This window comes from Sinohyriopsis cumingii, chromosome 6 (assembly GCF_028554795.1).
Source record: "Sinohyriopsis cumingii isolate HCF-2022 chromosome 6, ASM2855479v2, whole genome shotgun sequence".
In the NCBI taxonomy this organism is placed as follows: domain Eukaryota; kingdom Metazoa; phylum Mollusca; class Bivalvia; order Unionida; family Unionidae; genus Sinohyriopsis; species Sinohyriopsis cumingii.
In genome coordinates this window covers 86,806,320-86,817,669 of record NC_142966.1, presented here as the reverse complement: position 1 = coordinate 86,817,669, position 11,350 = coordinate 86,806,320, and positions in this window count along the sequence as shown.

Sequence of the window (11,350 nt, the reverse complement as noted above, 5' to 3'; positions counted from 1 at the left end):
GGTTTAAATGATTCTTCTGCACCTGTGGCAAATTCAACTTGTGCTTGCTGCCGTTCTTGAAGTTTTTGTCTTACACTATCTCGTACAGGAAGAAATTTTTTTATTGCTTTTAGTCGCTCTCGAGCTAGTCTAGCGGAATGTGCTTCTCCAATGTTGGCCATTATTGTTAACTTAAATTTTTAATTTACAGCAGCAGAAACGGCGACGACAGACAAACCCTGCCAGGATATTTTCCAGAGCAGCAGAGAGGGCTAAACATCCCAGAGTGTTTTCGCAAGATAGACCCTTGTATTAGCAGAAATAGTTGTATAGGTAGATATTTTCACGATATAACCCTTCAAGTCAGCAGAGAAAGCCCATTTTGTCATGTTTTCTGAATAGAGGGTTTTTTTTGTGAAAATAATATCTCTATCTAAAATGTTCTCGATAGAAGGTTCTGTTAAGCGAAATACCTTGTGGGATTCACCCTCTCTGCTGCTACATGCTAGCAGCTAGAGTCTTACGAGTTATGATAACTTTTGTTTTTAAATATAAATCTTCTTTTCCTCTTGGGGTTAAAATTATCAAATCCTTGTCTTTTGTATTCATGAATTATTTGTTCCTAGTCATTTTCAAACGCATTAGTATTAAAAATGGTTTGGAACGTTGACAAACTGAGTCAAAACAAATTTTTTTAAATGCATTTTGCACAATTTTTCGCTAGCCAAGGGTTGTCCATTCACATTGTTCCACCTTGACAATTTGCACCATTTGCATTGGCATTGACATTGGCACAAGCAGCTAACCAAAACAATGTTTCGAACAATTGCCATCTTTCGAATGAAAGGTTACTACCTACAGGAAGCGAAATTGATCGATTACTTGTTCCTTGACATGTTAGGTTATCAATAATATTACTTTCGTGATGTCCACTTACCTTGACTTGAAAGACAAACGTTGACTACCGATGCTGCTCTTATCATTCCTAAATATCTTCTTAGGTAAGTGTAACGATCAATTGGTTTGGATCAATCTCTTTGAACTGCATCCAATCAGATAGCAGAGCGGTAGATTTAACGTTTATCAAACTGGACACTGATCATCCAAAGAATTTCTAATAATATCAGTCGAGTCGATTAGTTTTTGAATAATCAGAAATATTTGATTTCTTTTTCGTGGGTAATTTATTGTAACCCATATCCTGCGAACAGGTTTGCAACTAAAATTGCATGTATATGTTATTTTTTTAAAAGCTAAATGAGAAAAAAAGATTTATTTTATGACACCTGACTAACGTTTATCACAGTATATTTACGAGAACGCTTTGATTCAAATCTAGTTTCTATAATGTTTTGAAATTATTAGTGCGTTTCTGTAAAATAATTAATACTGCTTGAGCAGTTTGTAAGAAACCTGTGGTATCAAGTTGTTGTTCCAGTAATGGCAGTAGATTTGATTATAATTTTTTTAAATCATGACAAAAATTTCACATGCATTTTCATGGATAAAGTTTTGAACCCCGGATCCTACGATCAGGTTTTGCATCCAACATTCAAACGTTCTTCACATTTTGTAAAAACGAACAAAATTGTGCTGTTTACTTACCTTTAAAGTATAGTATAGTTTTCTACTAGGATACGAATCTCGTAGATGCCACAAACAATTATTGATATAACATTCAAGAAAACAGTATCGACATTTTATGAAATTTCTATGCATCTAAATTATTATTTTTATAACAGAAAATAGTGAAATTCGGGGATGTGTAATTTGCTACTGTTACGTGTTTAGGCTCGAATAAACAGCAACACAAGAAAGCGTGAAAACAACAAGCTTCGCAAATTTAAAAACTAATTTATTTCCCTGGAAAAATACGGTAAAAACGAAAAAATAAAAACTTACGTTTTCAAAAATCAATCCATAAATAATCCAAATATAATCCACGAATATTTTTAGAAGTCCTGATATTTAAATAATGATTTCAAGTTCGAATCCCGACGAAGAAACCAAGATGGAAGGCGGTGACGTATGCTGTATCCTGTACAGTGTGATTGTCTACAGTTCCTTGTAGAAACACATGAAATATCACTCCGGTTTTGGAAATCCGAATAAATGTTTTAAGAAATGTCTTTGTTCAAGAAATCTGTATGAGCAGTCAGAATATTTCCAGAGAAACGAATTAATCCTTTTGAATCCAAATAATCTGAATAAACATTAAAATGCAATTCCCAAAATGACACAACAAAAGAAACTCCTTTATGTCTCAGTGTTTAGAAGCCCATTTGAGATTATTTCTCTTAAACGATGGTTTCAAACTTGAATTTTACGCAAACAGATGCCCCGATAATGGTTACGTGATCATGTTTACATATTAAAAAAATCACGTAGCCCCTGTATGTCCTTGATAAGAACCAATTATTTTACTCCGAGAAAAAATGTTGTATACTTTACTAAAATTATTTAAAAGCCTATGGTCACCTATACAATATAGCCCCAATCTCAACTTTATTATTCCCACAATAAAAATAAATTGAAAAGGACTTGTTCACGTGGCTGTTACTAATTTTGAATTAAGGTCGGGAACTAGGTCACCTTTAAGTGATAACGAGATAAACTGTCACGGTCAAACTGTTTTCTGGAGAAAAAATTCCAAATCACGTAAACAAGGTTATGTTATAATAGCATGTAACAGAATATTAACAAAATTCAAGCTGACAAACACACAATAAAATTAAAATAAATATAAATTAAATCAGGCATACCTAACGCTACTCCTTATTACATGTTGCTTATTGGTGAAGATATTATGGATGCGCATCCGTATAGTAGAAACACACACAACACAAAGCATGATAAAATGCTTAAAGCCACTATATTTCTTCACTTATCTACATGTATGATGCATGAACCTAATCAACATTCTTGAAATACAACCATCACTCTTGTAGGTATTGCTTTAGTGTTGATTATTATCATGTTGTGCGCTTAGAATGTCTCCCAAATTAGTCTAGTGCAGTCTTTTCAGTAGATATTTTTAAAATACCAATTTATTACGGAAATTCTCGATGAAGTTACCGCATTATTACTAATTGTGAACACTGAAATCACAAAGCCAATTTAAGCAGTTATACCAGACAAGGAACTTAAGTTTCAGAGATGCATGCAATCATTTCATCAGACAAACAACAGCGGAATGTTTTTCCATTGCAGAGTATTTCTATGCAGTTTCGACTTTGTTGTAAGATTTTGTGTGTGCAGGATTCCTGAAATCACTATCAGTGAAGAAACTGATGGTATTGAAAACAAAAGGCAATAAAACAGGTTTTTGATCATTTTGCAATTTTGTAAGAGCAAGCAAAATTGTATGCGTTTTTTAAGGTGCGGTTACATATGAAACTTTCGAAACTTAGACCAATGAAAACCTTAAAACAGTTCTTCATCACTAACTTTATTAAAGATAGTCTACTTTCCTTGAGTCGTCGCAATGGCCCATAATGTTTATAACAATTTGACATTTCTCAATTCTTAATACTAAATAAAAGGTATCCATCTCAAAGTCGAATAATACAGAAACATAAAACTGAATAATATACACGGTAAAACCCCTACTCATGACGAACCCGGCAATAGCAACACTTACACTAAAGTGATCTGAAGTCGAAAGAACCTATTTATGTTTGTTTTTCTTTATTCCAGATTTGCATATACCCGAATTAAGATCACTTTGTTAATTTAGTATAACGACCAGAGATTCTCCCATTCTTGACCAGCATGGATAGAGATTTTCAAGGCGGAATACCAAAGAAGAACATCCCTATCCAATCTCACACCTGACCTTTATCCTAATTCGGGGGACTGTTTAGACCATCCATTGCAAGCACATCACATACAATGCAGGAAAACCTCCCAGATTTCCATCATCACTTGAGTATTTTTTGACAAAAATGAAAATAATAAACTTGACCTGCAACACATTTGCGTACTACAAATTACAGATTTTTAATTAAGGTGTCCTTTAAATATGAATGGATAAATCCGCTGTTGTAATCGCCGTTTATTTCATATTCCTGTTTTCATTATTATATATGAACGAAACATTAATTGTACATCTATGCTGAATCAATAAATACACCATTATTTTATGTCTGTCTTAAATTTTTTTAAAAATATGACAGAGTGGACTTTATTTTGTGGGCCTGTAAAAATTTGTATTATAGTGTAAACTATCTGTAGTACACACTTAGGATTGTCTTATCATTACCTTAGCTGTCTCTGCTACTGTATTTAAACATCATTTAAGGTCAAGGCAAAACCCCAACATTTTACACTCTACCACAAAGACTTGAATCTCTCCATGGGTGTTATATTTTTTCAAAGTTCAATCTGCATTCTCCAAATGCTATGTAACTTCTGCCCTAATGTTTCGTTCAGGAATGTGCGAAACAATTCTACCCTCAGAATTCTAATTTCTGACCTTAGAGTGGAATTTGTCTAGCATACAGTGAGGCATACGATGGATCATCTTTTTCTAGGCCAATTGTATATGTGTCATTTATATTAAAACGACAAATCTATCAATATACATCAACAGTAACAGACGACCAGTTTATTCGGCTTTAACAACACTCAATGCAATAGACTGAGTCCAAATCAAAGGAGGTAAGACAGTATTCAGTGGGAAGACATTATACTCTAAAAGCGTATTTGCTTTTACACATATTGGTCCACTAAATTCATGAACAATACACATATTGGAGATTTTCTCAGTGTTTTACCTTTAACTGCAATCATTTCATTTTATTTCAGAACTAAATATTTTTTAATTTCGAAATGATAAAGTTGGAAAAACTTCAATCGGAAATATAATTCTCAATTAAGACGGCTTACGCTACATTAATGACAACAATGATCCAGTAGGCATTTCTTCTACAAATGAAGACTTTCATGGAAAATTAATCGTTGTAATACCTCGTCTTAGTCTCTCTGGAAGAAGATCAATAAAGCTATTAGAGAGAAACAGGAGCAATGTCCGTCGACAAGCGCTCGTTTCTCCGTACTGATTGTTGTCAGAGCAATGTCAGTCGACAAGCGCTCAATTATCCGTACTGCTTGTTGTCAGAGCGAACAGTGTTTCAGACAGGGACTGTTGCTAGTCAATCAACATTTTCGAAGAAGTATTCGGGAGACAATTCAGTGAATTCAGTGGCCGGACAATTGTGGTGGTCACTCGGACTAGGTGTGAGGAAATACTTTGTAGCGTATTGTGTTGCGCAGCTGCGAGGCTTCATCGAAGAGCGTAATTTAGAAGTTTGCTTCTTTGATACCTTGTTCCATGGTGGCATCCGGACTTCCCAGGTGAACGATTTAATCTGCACGATTGTTAGTGAAGAGAACACCATGGTTGTTAGTGGAGAGAAAGAGGTGATCGTTGGTGAAAAGAATACTTGGTCATCGAAAATATGGTCAAGAGCATTAACGGTGGTAACCGGCATTATATGTGTGCTCCTATTTAAAGGATTTTGAATTTTACAAAGTTTGTTGGCTTTCGCTCTCTTGTGTTACTTAGTTTAAGACCAGTGAGTCGTAATTCTCATTATATTGAAATGCCATAAATACAGTGACAATGGTAAGTGAACTCTTGACAAGGCAACTTATGTAGCAATTATATAAGGAAAAGAAATGAAAACAATAATGCGAACTGATTCATTTGCTACTTATTTTTCATACATATACCTAAGTTTGGAAAACAAAAATGATTTATTTATGTGAATTGACGTATGAATACCATAGCAGAATGATATGTGAATGACAACAAATTTGAAATTTTAGCCAGCTTTTGCTGTATGTTTTCTGCCCACTTATTGTCCTTCCAGTAGATCACGTGTCTGACCGGTGGTCTAGTGGTTAGAGAGTCCGCCTTGGATGCGGGAGCTCGTGGGTTCGATCCCCGGCTAAGTAATACCAAAGACTTACAAAAATGGTACTAACAGCTGCCTCGCATGACGCTCAGCATTAAGACGTTAGTGTTAGGACTGGTCAGCCTGGTGTCAGGATAATGTGACTGGGTGGGTGTAACAAGATAACCGGGTGGGATATTTCGGATTGACAACAGAACACGTTTGGACGACACAGATATATATGGTTTAATGTGGTGATTTATATGAGCAGCATATTATAAAGACGTGTGCGTATTTTATAATCCAAATATTGGATTTATTTAACATAAAACGCACAGATTCAAAGATGGAAAAAAAAATACGAATAAATTAGTTCAGTAACACAAAAACCACAGGATAAATGATTCACAAATGATTCAATAATGGAAAGATGAATATAGTTCACTCAAACAGTAAACGATATAAGCTTTTTACTCATAGTAAAAATGTATTCGCTCAGGTAGCGAAATTATGTTGCTAAACACAAGAACGGATATACCATCTATCTTTCCAGTCCTGAATGATACACTGGGTCTTACTAACCCAAAATTAGCCTACAGCTAATAAAATACATGTATGGTGATACACTCCGTTCCCGTGCACCATATCCGCTCCACAGCTCCTACGAATCAATTTCACAACTGCTACAGACTCCGGACCCTCGGAATACTATGATCACTCGGAACATTAGACCCTCCGGACACTCCAAATATTAGACCCTCCGGACACCCTGGTCCTTTGACGGCTCTACTGCTGGGTCACCTTAGTCACCCTTGACATTAGACACTCAGGACACTAGACATTAGACACTCCGGCACCTTAAACGCTCCGGACAAACGGACGTTTCTACACTCAGACAACACCGGACACCCCGGATATTCCTACCCTCAGACAACACCGGACACCCCGGATATTCCTACCTTCAGACAACACCGGGCACCCCGGATATTCCTACCCTCAGACAGCTGAAAATATACCCGATACAGTGTACTAAACTTGATACAGACATAATAACGTAAGGACGTCATACATGGTAAGTTATAAAGATTATATTATTATGGCAATTACAAAATGACAGGTTCAATAGTAAACCTAACCCTGCTCTATAAGACTATAGTGAACAATTCTTTTAAAAAAATGTAGCTTTACATTACCAATATAAATCCTGTACTACGTCGCAACAAGAATAAAAAAATGCACGCATTATGCTGTATAAAGAAAACTATATAACAAACATGCGAAGGTAAATATGGTAATACACTAGTTATCACTTAAGACCAAAAAATTACCTACCCCTACAGTTGGAGTTGTGCGAATCCTTTAAGCAGGCCGCTTGCTGACAAAACCATTAGTATTGTAAAGACCCTTTACATACAGTAAAGTATTTATACGTTTAGACTTTTCGTTTTGCCGTATCGAAAGCACCTTGCACGTGTGGCATAGGACGAATCGTACTCACGATTTCGAAATACAATAGACCATATACATAATCACCCTCGGGTATCGTTGTACAGCGAAAAAAACGAAACCTGAGTACATGTATTTAATGAATAACATTTGCACCATTCCGTGACAATACCTTCCCCCTAAAAAAAAAGTTGTATCTTTTAGAACAATCACGGAATGTGAACAATGAACCATTATTAAAACTTCCAATTTGCAGACTGAACGAAATGATCTGCTAATTACACCCTACTTAAAAAATCAGCTCCCACATTTTCTGACCCTCGAATTGCCTCGATTCGGAAACTGTATGGTTGCAAAGACAACGCCCAACGCATTAATCTTGCATTGGTGACCTTTGCTTTATTCAAGTATAAAAGCGGCTGATGGTCCGTTTGCAAGGTAAACTCCCTCCCAGAAAGATACGTATGGAATTTTCCTATTTCCCATACTAAACCTAGGCACTCCTTTTCAATCACGGAGTACTTTTTCTCTCTAGTGAATAATTTCCTACTTGCATAAGCAATGGGCAATTTCATCCCCCCCCCCCCCCCTTGCTCCTGTAGCAAAACAGCCCCAAGACCCGTATCGGACGCATCAGCCCTCAGTATAAAAGGTTTATCTATTTCCGGCAACTTTAAAATTGGTGCACTTATCAGTTTGTGTTTTAGAGGGTTAAACGCTTTTTCCTGGCATACACCCCATGAAACTTTATTCGGTTGCCCCTTCCTAGTCAAATCCGTTAATGGGCTGGCAATAGCCGAAAAGTTGGGGACTAATTTTCTGTAAAACCCGATTAGACCTAGGAAAGATCTTACTTGTTTTTTTGTTTCTGGTCTTGGGGCATCCCTGATTGCTCCTGTTTTATCTGGATGAGGTTGCAACCGGCCTAGTCCACTTACCAGATGTCCCAAACATTCCAGACTGGAATACCCTATGCTACACTTAGTAGGCCTAACTGAAAGATTTGCAATGTGAAGTCTATCGAACAGATCCCGTAATACCTTAACATGTTCATCCCATGTATGCGTGTAAACAAAGATATCATCTACAAAGCTGTCGACGTTTTCCGTTCCGTTTAACAGTTTGCGCATGAGACGAACGCACGACGCACCGGCATTGACTAAACCGAAAGGCATAACTTTAAATTAAAAAAGTCCTTTGGGAGTCGCGAATGCCGTTAACTCGCGGGCATTATCGGCGATGGGTATCTGCCAATATCCCTTGCTTAGATCTAATTTGGAAATGTATTTATGACCAGCCAATTTTGAAAATACACTTTCCATATCTGGCATTGGTTCTGCGTCAAATATGGTGATCTTGTTTAATTGCCGAAAGTCGATGAAAAACCGGTTGGTCCCGTCTTTCTTTCTAACTAACACCACGGGGGAAAAGTATGGGGAATTTGAAGGTTCGATCATTCCCTGGTCTAACATTTTCATCACTTCTTCGCTGATTGTCTCCCGTGCATTAAAGGGTATCGGATATCCTTTAATCCTGATAGGTTCAGTGGTATTCAATTTGATCTCGTGTCGAATTAGACCCGTACGGCCTGGTCTGTCCGTGAACACATCTGGGTATTTGGACAAAACCTCCATAATCTGTGTACGTTGACCCTCCGAGAAATCAGGGCATACATTTATCTGGTCAATACTTTCTTTACCTACGTCCATGGGGTATTCAAAGGGCATTTCTGTGCTGGAGACGAATTCCGCTTCGTCACCAGACCTATCCTCTATCACCGCTACGCATACTACATTCAAAATCCCTTTATCAATCGTTTGTCCAGGTCTCGCTACGTAGAGTTTAAGCATATTGGCATGAAATGTCTTGGACTTCCCCTCCACATCAATGATATAATCCATTTCGCCTTTCACCTGTCTGACTTCATATGGCCCTTTCCATTGGACTAGCAGCTTGTTGTTATTCGTTGGGAGAAGCAGCAACACTTGATCGCCTACGTCAAACTTTTTACTTCGAGTTCCTCGGTTGTAGTACTTGGCGTACCTACGACTAGATTTCGCGAGTTCGTCTTGCGCCATTCGACAAGTACTTTCTAATCTTTCGCGCAAATCAACTACGTAATGGTATGTGGTCTTAACTTCTTCGTCCGCGACTTCGTCTGACCACAGTTCGCGAAATATGCGCATAGGACCACGAACTGTCCTACCGTACAATAGTTCAAACGGGGAGAAACCCAAGCTTTCCTGAGGAACCTCACGATATGCGAACAGAAGGGCGTTCAGATATCTATCCCAATCCTTCGGTCTTTCCGCACACATCCTCCGCAACATTCGCTTCAATGTCCCGTTGAATTTCTCGACCAATCCATTGCACATAGGATGGTAAGGTGTTGTGCGTAACTGTTTAAGGGACAACAACCTACTAATTTCTGCCATGAGATCTGAGGTGAATTGCGCTCCACAATCCGTAAGAACCTCTTCGGGCACTCCGACCCTGTTGAACATGTCTACGAGCGCTTCGGCTACACGTTCGGTTTCAATTGATGGCAAAGCTATGGCTTCAGGATATCTGGTAGCGTAATCTACCAGTGTCAAGATGTATCGGTTTTATCGATGTATATGTGGAAATATTGGTCCTACAATGTTGATGGCTACTCTTTTGAACGGAGTATCTATCAAGGGCATCTGACCTAACGGTACTCTAGTTACCCTGCCCTTAGAGATCGTCTTCTGGCAAACGTCGCACGAGCGACAAAACCGCGCTACGTCGCTATTGACGCCAGGCCAATAAAATTCTCTTACTCTATCCGTTGTTTTCTTTACGCCTAAATGACCTGCCATACTCGACTCGTGCGCGACCTTTAGTACATGTGACCTGAATTTCTGGGGAATCACTAGTTGCAAGATCTTCCTATCCGATGTAGAGTATTCCCTGTACATTAAACCCTTTCGAGTAAGGAATTTAGAGGAACCCCCGTTCTTACACTTTCTCACGGTACCCGTTAATGCTTTCTCGGAGGTTGCACGTAAAGACGCGTCACGTTTTTGCTCATTTTGAAATTCTTCGCGGGATATATCAGTAATGGCTTCCGGTACTTTTAACTTACGCAAAGGTTTATTTTCCTCCTTTACCTGAGCCCTAGTTTGCACTGCTTGGATGATAGGGAATCGGAAATCTGCTATGGTTGGGAGTCTAGAACCCGGTACATTGTCAATCGTAAGTTCATAGATCGGGTTGGCTATGCATAAAGCTTCCACAGTCCCGGTCAAAAAAGGCGTTTCTATCATTATCCTTGCAACTGGAACGTGGTCGATTGTCTGGTCAAGTAACATGCAAGGTGATTTAAACCCAAGCAATTGATCATCGCGGACTAGGCTCCGTTTCACGACTACAGTAGTGCATCCCGTGTCTCGTAGAACGGTGACTTGTTGTCCGTTGACAGTGCCGTTTGCGGTCGGCACCCGTGCCTCTGGAAAAATACACGTGCCGATTGATTGGATCACATCGCGACTGGTCTCTGAACGCACCACCGGTTCACGCACCGCTTCCCGCTTAACTTGCTGGGAAACATTGAGTTTTCCATTTACAGATCTTCTGCCTCTAATGGCTACCGCGACTTTCTGGACTGGTCCCTTCCGCTTAGGACAACTAGTGGGATATATGACCCACTTCCTTGCAAATGAAACATTGCGTGTCACTCCGCTTCCCCTGGTTAGTCCTACCAGATTTATCAGGTTCCCTGGGTTTTCTGTCTTCGACCTGATTCTCACCTTTGACATCTCGCGTGATGACATTCTGTGAACCTCCCCGAGCTTCGGCGAACAAATCCGCCTGTGTGGCCATTTCATGTATATTTGTGAAGGACCTTTCCTTCAAGAATAAATATAACTCCTTGCCACAAGTTGTTAACAATTGGTCACGAAGCAAGAAATCGATAAGACCCTCAAATGTCTTGACGACTTTACCACATTCCACCCATCGCTGCAAATAATTTCAAGTCCTACTGACGAACTGGGTGAATGTTTCGC